At 43.7% G+C, this 14,717-nt stretch overlaps 1 protein-coding gene and 1 pseudogene across 1 annotated transcript in view; one reads left to right on the top strand and one right to left on the bottom strand.

Moving 5' to 3' along the window:
* The window catches only part of LOC124589700 (G protein-activated inward rectifier potassium channel 3-like), a 106,019-nt gene that overhangs the window by 61,340 nt on the left and 29,962 nt on the right, over nucleotides 1–14,717 (bottom strand). The window lies entirely within an intron of this gene.
* LOC124597653 lies at nucleotides 8,581–8,698 on the top strand (annotated as a pseudogene).

Raw genomic sequence — 14,717 nt, 5'->3', positions numbered from 1 at the left:
AACCAGTGAAATTTTTTTAAGTGCTTTATCTGAAAACTACCTTGAGCAGTTAAACAGAGAACCGACTCGTGGCGATAACATATTAGACCTTCTGGTGACAAACAGACCCGAAATATTTGAAACAGTTAACGCAGAACAGGGAATCAGCGATCATAAAGCGGTTACTGCATCGATGATTTCAGCCGTTAATAGAAATATTAAAAAAGGTAGGAAGATTTTTCCGTTTAGCAAAAGTGACAAAAAGCAGATTACAGAGTACCTGACGGCTCAACACAAAAGTTTTGTCTCAAGTACAGATAGTGTTCAGGATAAGTGCACAAAGTTCAAAACCATCGTACAATATGCGTTAGATGAGTATGTGCCAAGCAAGATCGTAAGAGATGGAAAAGAGCCACCGTGGTACAACAACCGCGTTAGAAAACTGCTGCGGAAGCAAAGGGAACTTCACAGCAAACATAAACATAGCCAAAGCCTTGCAGACAAACAAAAATTACGCGAAGCGAAATGTAGTGTGAGGAGGGCTATGCGAGAGGCGTTCAATGGATTCTAAAGTAAAGTTCTATGTACTGACTTGGCAGAAAATCCTAAGAAATGTTGGTCTTGTGTCAAAGCGGTAGGTGGATCAAAACAAAATGTCCAGACACTCTGTGACCAAAATGGTACTGAAACAGAGGATGACAGACTAAAGGCCGAAATACTAAATGTCTTTTTCCAAAGATGTTTCACAGAGGAAGACTGCACTGTAGTTCCTTCTCTAGATTGTCGCACAGATGACAAAATGGTAGATATCGAAATAGACGACAGAGGGATAGAGAAACAATTAAAGTCGCTCAAAAGAGGAAAGGCCGCTGGACCTGATGGGATACCAGTACGATTTTACACAGAGTACGCGGAGGAACTTGCCCCCCTCCTTGCAGCGGTGTACCGTAGGTCTCTAGAAGAGCGTAGCGTTCCAAAGGATTGGAAAAGGGCACAGGTCATCCCCGTATTCAAGAAGGGACGTCGAACAGATGTGCAGAACTATAGACCTATATCTCTAACGTCGATCAGTTGTAGAATTTTGGAACACGTATTATGTTCGAGTATAATGACTTTTCTGGAGACTAGAAATCTACTCTGTAGGAATCAGCGTGCGTTTCGAAAAAGACGGTCGTGTGAAACCTAGCTCGCGCTATTCGTCCACGAGACTCAGAGGGCCATAGACACGGGTTCACAGGTGGATGCCGTGTTTCTTGACTTCCGCAAGGCGTTCGATACAGTTCCCCACAGTCGTTTAATGAACAAAGTGAGAGCATATGGACTATCAGACCAATTGTGTGATTGGATTGAAGAGTTCCTAGATAACAGAACGCAGCATGTCATTCTCAATGGAGAGAAGTCTTCCGAAGTAAGAGTGATTTCAGGTGTGCCGCAGGGGTGTGTCATAGGACCGTTTCTATTCACAATATACATAAATGACTTCGTGGATGACATCGGAAGTTCACTGAGGCTTTTTGCAGATGATGCTGTGGTGCACCGAGAGGTTGTAACAATGGAAAATTGTACTGAAATGCAGGAGGATCTGCAGCGAATTGACGCATGGTGCAGGGAATGGCAGTTGAATCTCAATGTAGACAAGTGTAATGTGCTGCGAATACATGGAAAGGTAGATCCCTTATCATTTACCTACAAAATAGCAGGTCAGCAACTGGAAGCAGTTAATTCCATAAATTATCTGGGAGTACGCATTAGGAGTGATTTAAAATGGAATGGTCATATAAAGTTGGTCGTCGGTAAAGCAGATGCCAGACTGAGATTCATTGGAAGAATCCTAAGGAAATGCTCACTGCTTGAATACTGCTCAGCAGTGTGGGATCCGTACCAGATAGGGTTGATAGAAGAGATAGAGAAGATCCAACGGAGAGCAGCGCGCTTCGTTACAGGATCATTTAGTAATCGCGAAAGCGTTACGGAGATGATAGATAAACTCCAGTGGAAGACTCTGCAGAAGAGACGCTCAGTAGCTCGGTACGGGCTTTTGTTAAAGTTTCGAGAACATACCTTCACCGAAGAGTCAAGCAGTATATTGCTCCCTCCTACGTATATCTCGCGAAGAGACCATGAGGAGAAAATCAGAGAGATTAGAGCCCACACAGAAGCATACCGACAATCCTTCTTTCCACGAACAATACGAGACTGGAATAGAAGGGAGAACCGATAGAGGTACTCAGGGTACCCTCCGCCACACACCGTCAGGTGGCTTGAGGAGTATGGATGTAGATGTAGATGTAGATGTAGAAGCATAACCTGTGACTTGAAGGAATCGTCATTTTTGTAAGGAAAGAAGTATGGGGGCTAAAAATTGTAAGAGACCACAACTTTAATACTGTAACCAGGTTAAATGGATGTAGGCTCCAGTACTTATACAGAGATGAAGAGGCCTGCACGGGGTAGACTAGCGAGGAGAAATGTATCAGACCAGTCGTCGGAATGAAGGCCACAACAGCAACAACGACAACAACAATAATAACTACTTTTCCGTGCTTGTAAATATAGATTTTTGCCTGTTCATCGTCCTTATTAATTCCAGATGGGGGTGACTCAACATTTAAGTGCAGAGAAGCCTTGGAGAATTGGATGCAAACCTCGTTCTAAGAGTTAAATTCCTCTGACTGACAGTGAGCAGGCGGATATAAACGTCGCAAGCGCTACCGCAACATCCGACCTCTATGTCAGACAAAAGTCGTTGAATTAACGGTACGGTGTCAGTTCAAAGCAAGATGACAGCAGTAACAGAACAAATTTTTGTTCGGTATAAAAAAATGAAACTGTGTCGCTCGCCCCTACATATGACCCAACTATGTATATGTACGTCACCTGTCATACTAAAAAGGGAATATTACAGCTTGATGTCCCACAGACGACACTTTCGGATGTAGGTAGAAATCAGCAAAAATTCATTAAGAAAATATCACATTTTGATACCTTATGAAACTAATTTTTTTAAGATCTAGAATCAAAACCAAAATTGAAAATATATGATTCAAGACCACTGACAGTGTTTCAGACTAATAATATTAAAATCGTGTGGTAAAGTAAATACATATTTTTAGTAGTTGCAAAGATGGATCTAAAACACCTTAAGCGATTTTAAAAGTGTTTTAGGAGTGCTGAAAACATTGGTAAGTGAAACAGAACGAGTGTAGGGAAGGGTACTCCGATACTGACAGAGGGTACGCTATCCGTAAACGTCGAAGGAATGTGATTTGGAAGGTATACAGATCCAGTCCGTATAGACAAAGATGAGTGAAGATCGTTTTAGTGTTTTACAGATACGAAGGTTGAGGGACGAATGTAATGCCCAGTTTGGCCAGTTGGTAGTTTTAGTAACTTAAGTCTTTTGAGGACGTCATTGTGGATTATTAGGAAGGGAGGTTTCCACATTAATTTCCTATCGATAGTCGATGGAAGATGCTATAGAGTTAGTAAAACGGTTAGTATAGTTGTGAATGATGAGACGGATTTGGGAAAGTTGAGTTGCATACTCTACAATCGTCTGAATGTTTGAGGGTTCAATCTTTTAATTGGTTACAACATGGAGCGTTTTTAGTGGAATCAAGTGTGTGTTCTAGAAGCGACATAGGTTGACTCGCTTTTCAATTTTTCAAGTATCACTACACTGCTGTAATGGAGTCGTCGGCCAGAGTGGCCGAGGGGTTCTAGGCGCTACAGTCTGGAACCGCGCGACCGATACGGTCGCGGGTTCGAATCCTGCCTCGGGCATGGATGTGTGTGATGTCCTTAGGTTAGTTAGGTTTAAGTAGTTCTAAGTACTAAGGGACTGATGATCTCAAAAGTTAAGTCGTATAGTACTCAGAGCCATTTGAACCATTTGTAATGGAGGCAATGCCTGTGTACAGCTATACAAGTTACTTGTAGCTCTGAAAAACAAATTATATCTCAGATTACCTTAGGATTTGGCTACCACATTCTGTTAGAAACACTATTCGGGCTGCTGCCCTCGTTTAGTCTATTCACTGAAGATAAAAATCACAACAAAACTTCGTAACAACTTCCAGAATCTTCGTGCAACAAATCAAGAAGGTGTTAGGAATAATCATAAGAAAACCGATCGATCACTATAAACGAATGAGATTTAATAATTGTAAACTACATCAAGTTAGTGTTTAAAAATGTTCTTGTCTGCAAGACAGCATAAAAGAACTTATATTTTAGGTAGCCAATAACGTGAATCCTATTCCGAAGTGTGCGCAATAGCACGGATGTTCAGGTTATAGATAGACTGTTTTACTTACTATGATATCTTCCATTCAGATATTACAACGCCACGGTTATGGTTTAATTGGACGCCCATTTTACATAGATCTGATAGGACTTTGGCAATTGTTGGCCGTTACTTTTAGGACAGTTTCTGGTTACTTTCTTGAAAAAGAGTTTCCACTAACATTAAGAGGCGTAAATCAAGGAACTTTTCAACATCTGTATTGATCCTGAAAAAAACATGCCATACTATCAAACGAAAAGGAAGACTTCTCGCTATTAAAATTAACCACCGTGTTACTTTCCCCTCTGCGTACTGTTACTTGTCCGGAAATAGACTACTACATGCCTTCGGTCGAGTAAAATCCAGTCTGTTCACTCAAGATAAAAATCACAACTAAGCTTCGTAACAACTTCCAAGCTCTTCGTGCAAAACAGCAAGAAGGTGTTAGGAAAAATCATATGAAAACCGGTCGTTCACTATAAACGAATGAAATTTACTAATGTAATATATATCAAGTTACCGTTTACCTGCCGCGCGAAGTGGCCGCCTGGTTCGAGGCGCCATGTCACGAATTGCGCGGCCCATCCGCCGGAGGTTCGAGTCCTCCCTCGGGCATGGGTGTGTGTGTTGTTCTTAGCATAAGTTAGTTTAAGTAGTGTATAAGTCTAGGGACCGATGATCTCTGCAGTGTGGTCCCTTAGGAACTCACTCACACACACACCACGCACACGCACACACGCCGTTTACCACCCTCTCCAAGGCCATCAAAGTCACTCTGTAATACAGTGGTTACTGCAGTTTTGTACAGACTGTCTTAACACTGTGGCCAGATCGCGAGGGTTTTCCACACGAGTGAAATTATTTTAGCTGAGTAAGACACGAAAAATGAAGATTAGGGTTCTCATTCCGTTACACGGAAGTGAAAATATTCACATCAATGAAAGGCTGTGGTATTCGACGACTGTAAATGTGTGGCTCCCAAAACAAGATTGCTCAGTTGAATCACTTCGGAATTATTTGAAGTTTTATTTGCAGCTCCTGCAGAAAGCAAAATGCGCCGGAAACATTATGCTTATACATAATTTTTTGAAATTGTGCTGTCATTTAGTAAATGAATCAGTGATACCTTTTGTGTCTGCAAAGTAACACGGAACAAACTGTGAGAATACAGATGACGTCGGCTGAGTGTATATACAGAAGAAGCAAACACTTCGTCATCTGAGTGATAACGATTAACTATCGGTCATCGACGCTCTGACTGTTGCGTTTACCGGTGGTCATTCGAGTCCTTCCCGTTTTCTTCTGCCTGTCGCTTAGTAAAGAATAGGAAGTCGCAGCAGAAACATCGATTTTGTCTGGACACTACGTTGTTGTATGCAGTATGTTTCGGCTATTTTATCTTCAGGTTAGATTTTAAGGACTCATCTATATCATCATCATTAATGCTAGGTCAACTGGTTACAGATTGTGAAAGGAATCGCATATTGTCTTAACGAACCCGACATAGTCCCAAACTGGCTTCAAGGCGCTACTAAGATCTATTCAGCACGATGGACGGAAAAACGAGTACGTTTTTACCAGTACGACACCTCCCTCATACCTCTTACAAAAAGTGGTAGCGTGGGCAGCACGCACACACTACGAAGAAAAGAGCTCCGACGTGGTAGAACGTCAACACCGGCAGTATTTGAGCAGCTGACAGATATTTTTCTACCTACATAGGGTGTAGACCTATCAAGAAAATGACCTCTCCTAGTGTTACAAGTAGAACGAGGAGGAAGTAGATTGAGGTGTCCCAACACAGGCTGTGTAACAGAACATGCCAGATGTTTCAACAACAAAGAAAGTAACACTAAAAGCAGACAGCAAAAATAGTTGAGGAAAATTGTTCTTAAATCAATCGACACATCAGCATTGTGGAGATGGTGGTGCACAGTCTCTTATTTGTAAAGGTCAACATAACATTTCCAATGTCACTGCTACTACGCAGGTTTTCTGAACATTCTTTCTAGAAAAAGAGCCTTTTTACGTGGTTTCTCTGAAGCATGAAAGTCAAATGATGGAATGATATCTTTGAAAAGGAGACGACGAATTTCCTTCCCCCATACTTTCAGCAATCCAAGCTTGTGCTCCGTCACTAATGCGATCGTCGTCGACTTTAAGTCCTATCATTACAAATCCTGATGAAAGCCTCGTGTAGTACTGGTTGAAGCGTTAATTTTTTTAATATGATATGGTCTACAACACTGAATAATTTGATGGAAAATGACCACAGCCATGAAAGGTACGAGCACGAGATGAAATCTTGAGATCCTTAAACTGGAAAGACAAGGAAGGAAAATGGGTTAATGAAGCGTTTCTGAACTACATGCGTTTTGTGGATGACATTTTACTGTACTGCAGATATACTTCCAGAATGATTAGAATAACTTCATTCAGTAATTTCGAAAGCAGGCATGAATTAGAATAAGACTAAAACTCAGTACGACGAACTTATCGAAAAGAAGAGCGTAAAAAATTAACAATGAAATCTTAGCTCCAGTTCAGTGTTTTTTTATGAGAAGTGAGGACAAGAGATGGACAGCAGAAGAAATAAACAGACGCGTAAAATGGCTAGGTTTACAGTCAGTGTCCATTAGCAGTTTTGACCGTAGGTAGTTGGCGACTTGCTTTAAATGTGAAAAATCATAGCGAGCAACGGAAAATGTTTTTGGTTAATTGCTAGGCGAGATACGAAAACAAGCAAATGGATCAGGGAACAGACTGCAGTGGCAAAAGTACCTAATTTATGGAGATGAATGAGATATGTAGCCACGTCGGTGGTTCGTGGTTGCACCAAGAACACCCTTTGCTCGATTCCAAGGGATAAGAAAAGACAGACAACTTCATGGATGTTGGATGCATATACAGGGTGTCCTAGAAATGTTGCGACAAACTTAGAGGGTGTGTTGACGAACAAATTGAGGGTAGGAACCGGTTTCTGGAAACTTCATACAACGCCGCTACAGATCGTCGCATTCTTAGGCGCCGCTGCCCGCCACTGGGGCACCCGTTCGGCAGCAATCGTGGCGTTGCGCGTTGACGGGCCGTAGGCGGAACGTCTCGCAGTGTTATTTGCTATTCAGTGATGGCGACTGATTTCCACTGTCGCCAGTGGAGAAGATGAAGCTAGCTGTCGCATAGACAGGGCGTGCCTCCTACGAATGGGATGCTCTGTTGCCTCGGTGAATGACGGTTTCGGGCACGGGTTTCCATGTGCATACCGAAAAAAAATTGGAGATGATAGAGGGTCCCAGAAGAAAAATAAACTTCAGATGGAAACCCGTGTCCGCAACTTTCATCCACTAAGGCAACAGAGAATCAAATTCATAGAAGACAAGGCCTGTCTATGCAGCAGCTAGCTAGCTACATCTTCTCCAGTGGCGACTGTGGCAATCAGTCGCGATCACCGACCAACAGACAGCGTTGCGAGACATTCCGTCTATCGTCCGTCAGCGTACAAAGCCAACATTGCTGCCGAAGGGATGGCATGGACACACGCGCCTATAGCTTCGACGCTCTGTAGTGTTGTTGGTAGTCACATGGACGCGTAGCCTGAAAGGCGTTCCGAGGCACCTACGCCCAGTTGAAGATAGAGATGAAAGACCTTTGTTAGTGCAGGTTTCAGTGATTGTAGGCCTACGTGAGAACACACCAGGCAAGTGGGAAAGTTCTGCCTGTACTAGTGTTTCAACGGTATGGTGGCAGCGAACAATCAGTGCTGGTTCAGCCTCAGTGTGTGGGCGGGGGTTATTGGCGACTACCTATCGAGACGAATCACCCTTCGACTACGTTCTACGAAACCCTGCCAACCCTGCTGGAAGACGAGTCTTTGGCCGTACAAAGGATAATGTGGCTACTACATCACTTATGATGCAGTTCAGCTCCTTAAAGTACTGAGGCATATCGACAACTTATACACCGAGCACACAGTGAGACTAAACTGGTGCTGCTGGTTCACTGCCACCATACCACTGAAACACACAGTACAGAAAGAACATTCCCACGCGCTTGGTGCGTTCTCAGATATACTATCAATCACTCAAACCAACACTATCAAAAATTACCTTCAAGTGGGTGTACCTTCCTCACAGCGCATATCTGGCCATTCTGCATGCATATATGGCCTTTTTTCCTGTTCCTCCTAAAGTTTAGTCCCATTTAGCGAAATCTTCCAGTTTTTCAACAAATCAGAATCAGTGGAGCATATTAATGAATTTATGTAATAGCTATTTTGTACCCCAGATTACTAAATAATGTGTGGTATTTGAGACCTTGGCAACGGCCTTGCCGCAGTGGATACACCGGTTCCCGTCAGATCACCGATGTTAAGCGCTATTGGGCGTGGCCGGCACTTGGATGGGTGACCATCCGGGCCGCCATGCGCTGTTGCCATTTTTCGGGGTGCACTCAGCCTCGTGATGCCAACTGAGGAGCTACTCGACCGAATAGTAGCGGCGCCGGTCAAAGAAAACTATCATAACGACCGGGAGAGCGGTGTGCTGACCACACGCCCCTCCTATCTGCATCCTCAGTTGAGGATGACACGGCGGTCGGATGGTCCCGATTGGCCACTTGTGGCCTGAAGACGGAGTGCATATTTGAGACCTTAGTTTCTCCTGGCGTATACAATGTCCAAATAACTTACGCGAATGTAGCCGGGTGACGTCGTCGACAACCGCCGATTTTTCAGTAGGACAACGCCCTGCCATTTTCAAGGCAAAACTACAGTAAGTAAGCGCTGTGCAAGCGAATGTAAAACCTCGGTTTTCAGAGAAACTCCGCAAAGATAACACACACACTCACACACACATGCACACGTCAGAAGTTGTTGACAGTGACGGGGAGTAGCATAAACACTGTCCTTTTTTTTTTTGACAAGTGAGACAGCAGTATTCCATGCAGAATTTAAACAAAAACCACCATATCTATTTATAAGGTTACTTGCTAATTTAATTTCAATAGCTTCCTTAAAAACACTATCCCAATAACTGTAAGTGCATGCCACAATCTCCGTGTTGTTGTATTCCATAGGATGAGCGGTGCCAAGACAATGTTCTGCAATGGCGGATTTACTCGGCTGCTGTAAGCATCTGTGCCGCTTACGCTTGGTACACTGGTCCTCCACGGTCCTGATAGTCTGACCAACGTTTGAAAAGAAACGGTAGACACCCGCCTTAAGCAAACTAAGTCATACTGTACTGAACCTGAAAAGGACCCTGATCTTAGACTCTTCACATTTCCGCAAAGTACGACCAATCCTGTACGAAATGTAGCCACCTCGGTATTACCATCTCTCACCCGCTGCACAGTTGGTCGACAGCACAACGTTCGTCTAATTTGTCTTTCACTATAACCATAATGACGAAAAGTGACTTCTAGATGGGATAAAACAGCTGACAAACTCTCAGGGTCCGAGATGACATGGGCCCTGTGAACCCTTCACGTTGAGTCGAATGGTGACAACTGTCAACTTGCATATACGAATCAGTGTGAGTAGGCTTCCTATAAATGACATGCCACAAAGAACCATCCACCTTCCTCCTGACCAGCACATTAAGGAAAGGAAGACATCCATTCTTTTCCACCTTCATCGTGAAACTAATATTCGAGTGAACTGAATTCAGGTGTTCTAAAAAATCGTTCAAATTCTCACTGCCATGAGGCCAAACAAAAAAGTACCGACCACATATCTGAAAAATTGCAGGTTTCAAAGCCTCCGACTCCAAGACACCTTCTTCGAAATCTTCCGTATACAAATTGGCAGTAACAGGTGACAACGGGCTTCCCATCGCAACTAGTAGCACTGGTGACTGGATTAAAAGTAAGTAGAAGTCAACACGCGTCGAAATAGGTTCCTTAACTCAGCCCCAAACCGAACTCCAATGAGCCGTAACGAATAAGACAGAGGAACCCGAATGAAGAGAGAGACCGCATCAAAACATACTAGAATATAGAGTCATTCAGACGCGTTCCCTCTAATCGACGGAAGAAATCTGCCGACTTCTTAGTGTGGGGTTCACACTGACCCGACATAGGGCTCAACAGAGTAGCAAGGTGTTTTGCTACACGATACGTCGGACATCAACGTTACTCGCAATCGGACGAAGAAGAACCTCTTCTTTGTGCACCTTAGGAAGATCGTATAACCAACGGGGAACAACTCATTAAGGACTGAGACTCTTTATAGTTACCTGCGATAAGAAACTTTTCTTCAGAAGGCTGTTAAGTGCTTCTCTCAGCACTTTTTGTGGTGTCAGCACCGATCCTACGATAAGCTGAATGAGACAGTAACACTACTCTTTGGAACGTAATCCTCCTTGTCCAGAACAACGGTAGCATTGTCCTTGGCCGTATAATAATATCCGGATCAACTCCAAATGAGCGTAAAACAGCCCTCTCAGCCGCTTTGATGTTACTCTTGGGACGACGTGTCCCTTTCAACACACGATGTGCCTTCTGCCTATCCTCCTCTGCAACATCTGAAGGTAGTTTCAAAACAGCCTGTTAAATAGAACTAATAGAATCAACCACTTGCAAACGCTTTGGAGTCGGTGCAAAATTTAAACCTTTTCTAGCACGGATAAAGCTGCACCGTTAAAAGCTTTTCCCGTGAGGTTTATCACAGAACATTGAAATGTAGTATTAGACCCCAAGCAACGGAAGTGTTCAAACTTTGCCAAATTCCGGGCAGTTACAGAATAAAATTTCCACTCGGACTACGACCATGAAGCAGCAGCATCCAGCCAGTCCCATGAGAAAGACAAAATTTTTTAGGTAATTGTTAAAGGAAGCCGAAACAATTCCTTGGAAAGAAAAAGCAACAGTCGGCGAATGTAATGGAGCCTTTCACGAATAAGAGCTAGTTCAGAGCGTTGTTTGATGCGATTGGCGACAGATGAATTCATATGATGCACAATTTTGTCAAACGCTGCACCAACATTTTGATGACAACACCTCAGTGAAAATGGTAACGCACATTGCAGTATCATTGTATTGCACCAAAGTTGATCCAACCTCTGCAAGCAACGATACATTTTCTCCCCGTAGTAGTAAACAATGTGAGACCTTCGTTTCTCCCGGCGTATACAACGCTAAAATAACGTGACGGAATGCAGCCAGGTGATGTCGTCGGCAACTACCGATATTTCGGCAGGAGCACATCCTGACATTTTCAAGTTTTGCCGTCAAAGTGGCAGGGCGTGCTCTTGTCGAAACATCCCCGATTGTCGACGACGACCCGGCTGCTTTACCGTAAGTTATCTGAACATGTGTGACATGACCCAACACTTCAACATTCTTGACGAATGTTGAGTCTAGTCAAAATTAGCCACCACCTCGAAAAAAAAATAAAATTACGTGATTAATGTTTTGCTTGTTTGCAGTTACGTGTCTGCAGTCCTGGTACAAACCGACGTTACACATTGAAATTACATTGTTGCAGAAGTTCTAGGTGTAAAAGCAAAATGGCGCAGGCTACTGATAAAGTGAAGTGGAATAATTAATTTTCGGCAGCATCAGAAATGTTACAACTTTGACAGTCAATGCAGACAGCTAAAGAAGTCACTTGACACGGCAGCAACATTTCCGCTGCTGCCGAAACCTAATTACTGCACTATACTCGACTATCGCTGGGATACGCCATTTTGTTTTGCTCATATGGTACTGTAGGAGGGGTGGCTGGGGGGGGGGGGGGGGGGCGGGGGGCGAGAGGAGGATGTTTAATGTATACGAGAACTACAAACATGTATCTGCAAACAAGCAAAAAACAAACTTTCTGGCAAGTTAAAACAGTGTGCCAGACTGAGACTCAACTCGGGACCTTTGTCTTTCGCGGGCAAGTTCAAATGGTTCAAATGGCTCTGAGCACTATGGGACTCAACTGCTGTGGTCATCAGTCCGCTAGAACTTAGAACTACTTAAACCTAACTAACCTAAGGACATCACACACATCCATGCCCGAGGCAGGAGTCGAACCTGCGACCGTAGCAGTCGCACGGCTCCGGACTGCGCGCCTAGAACCGCGAGACCACCGCGGCCGGCTCGCGGGCAAGTGTTCTACCGACTGAACCTCAGGGGCACAACTCAGGACCCATACTCACAGCAGTAATTCCGCCGGTACCTCGTCTCGAACCCTCCAAACTTGCCGTTCTCCTGAGAAACTTGCAGGACTAGCAAGGTCCGGCACACAGTTTTAACCTGGCAGAGAGTTTCATATCAGTGGACACGCCGCCTCAGAGCGAAAAATTCGAGATGGAGTCAAAAAACTGCAGAAACGGTCATCAGGTGAAACGACGCATATTGTTGCGAAATTCCCACAATGTTTTATCGGCACAGCTGCCCGGCATCTTCCTGTGCGACGAATGCACTGCTGAGCAGTGTCTGCGCCTTCTTATTTGTATCAGTCTGACTTTAAACGACGAAGGCGCCAAATCCAATGGAATAACGAAGCATTGCTGATCGGTAGAAAAGAGGACCGCCACGCCACCTATCCGGCGACAAACCGAGGACTCGGACGCACCCGCAGATGCTGTTGCTGCCCCCTTGCACTGCCGCCGGTGTCGCCCTCGACAAAGCCGCAACTCTTGTTAGACGCGTCCTCGCTGGCGACGTGGCCATCCTCGCCGCTGTCGTAGGAACATTTAAGTCTCTACTGAAGGGTTATCAACTGACTGATCAGTGGCTCCCTTTGTGGTCGCTGTGGCTTTAATATTGCAGGCCATGAATGCCTTCCTGTGTTAAACTGAAAACTTGCATCTTTGTTCGCGAAATTTGTCGAGCTGCGAAGTTCAACGGTTTCTTTCATTATTCTATCCCTATACGAAAATGTCGACAACAGAATTTTAGTAGACTGAAGAAGCTCAGCAAAGTATTCGCTACATCTGAAGTGCCTGTCAGTTACGGCAACGAATTTTTGTGTGGATTGCACAACGAAATTCGCCCGAGAACGATTTGTTCAAATACTCCGTCGGGAAAGTCTTAACTAACAAGAAAGTTACGTAACAAGTTTGTGTGCGTGGCCATCATCCGCAGCAAGCACAGAAATATTCATTTTGTAAGTAGAAAAACAACTTTTTCTTGCTGCAGCATATTTTATGACGCGTTTCACTTTTTACTTTAAGGCATCATCAGTGGATCTAGAGTGACATAGTTTTGTTTTGATGTGCGATATTTGTAGCCTATGAAACAGTTCACATTTTACGCAAATAAGTGATTACTTACAGTTCAAATGGTTCAAATGGCTCTGAGCACTATGGGACTCAATTGCTGAGGTCATTAGTCCCCTAGAACTTAGAACTAGTTAAACCTAACTAACCTAAGGACATCACAAACATCCACGCCCGAGGCAGGATTCGAACCTGCGACCGTAGCGGTCTTGCGGTTCCAGACTGCAGCGCCTTTAACCGCACGGCCACTTCGGCCGGCTTACTTACAGTTGGTCGAGTTTTTGGCTGACACCTGCTTTCTCTCTCACCTGGTCACATGCTGGATGTCGCGCTATAACTTCACTTACGGTACATAAGCACATTTTCACGTTATGAACTTCTTTCTTCACAATTTTCTTGTTCTTTGCGGTAGTTGCTGTGGAGCACTATGATTCTTCTGTCGCTAGCTATAGATATTTTACCGAAAACTGTGATTTAAAGTCGTAACTAATATGTGTTCACTTCTTATTTGGTTTGTTTATGTAGATACTGCAACCTAACGCCGTATGTCCTGAAAACTAACGTCTGTTCATTTCTGATCTCTTTTTATCCCGGTGGAGGTTCGAGTCCTTCCTAGGGCATGGGTGTATGTGTTTGTCCATAGGATAATTTAGGTTAAGTAGTGTGTAAGCTTAGGGACTGATGGCCTCAGCAGTTAAGTCCCGTAAGATTTCACACACATTTGAACATTATTCTTTTTATACGGCAGGTACCAGCCAAAGACTAGAAAAACTGTAAACAATCACTTATTTACGTAAAAAATAAAACGTGAACTGTTTTATAATCTACAAATATCTCACATCGGTCACTGAACTAAGCAGCCATGTTTAAAACTTTAAAACTTTCATATTAAAACAATAGTGTATCATTTTAGACTCCACCGAAGATGCCTTAACCCTGTGGTGCATGAATTTCACTGCAGTGGACAACTTTTAACTGTCAATTCTCTGGATTTTCAATCAGTCATGAGGCTGCAAATGCATGCAGTACACAACACCAGTAGGGAATGCCCACTGTAGTGAACTGTGTGGATTTGCAGCCTCACGACTGATTGAAAATGCCTCAGGACTGATTGAAAATGCCAAAGAAGCGACGATTAACAGCTGTCCAATGTAGTGGACGCTATGCTCCACAGGGTTAAAGTAAAAGGCGAAATGTGTCTGGAACAAATAAAATATGTTGAAGCAAGAAAAAGGCATTTTTTAATT

The sequence above is a fragment of the Schistocerca americana genome, chromosome 2 (assembly GCF_021461395.2).
Source record: "Schistocerca americana isolate TAMUIC-IGC-003095 chromosome 2, iqSchAmer2.1, whole genome shotgun sequence".
Lineage (NCBI taxonomy): Eukaryota > Metazoa > Arthropoda > Insecta > Orthoptera > Acrididae > Schistocerca > Schistocerca americana.
This window is presented reverse-complemented; position numbering and strand designations above follow the sequence as displayed.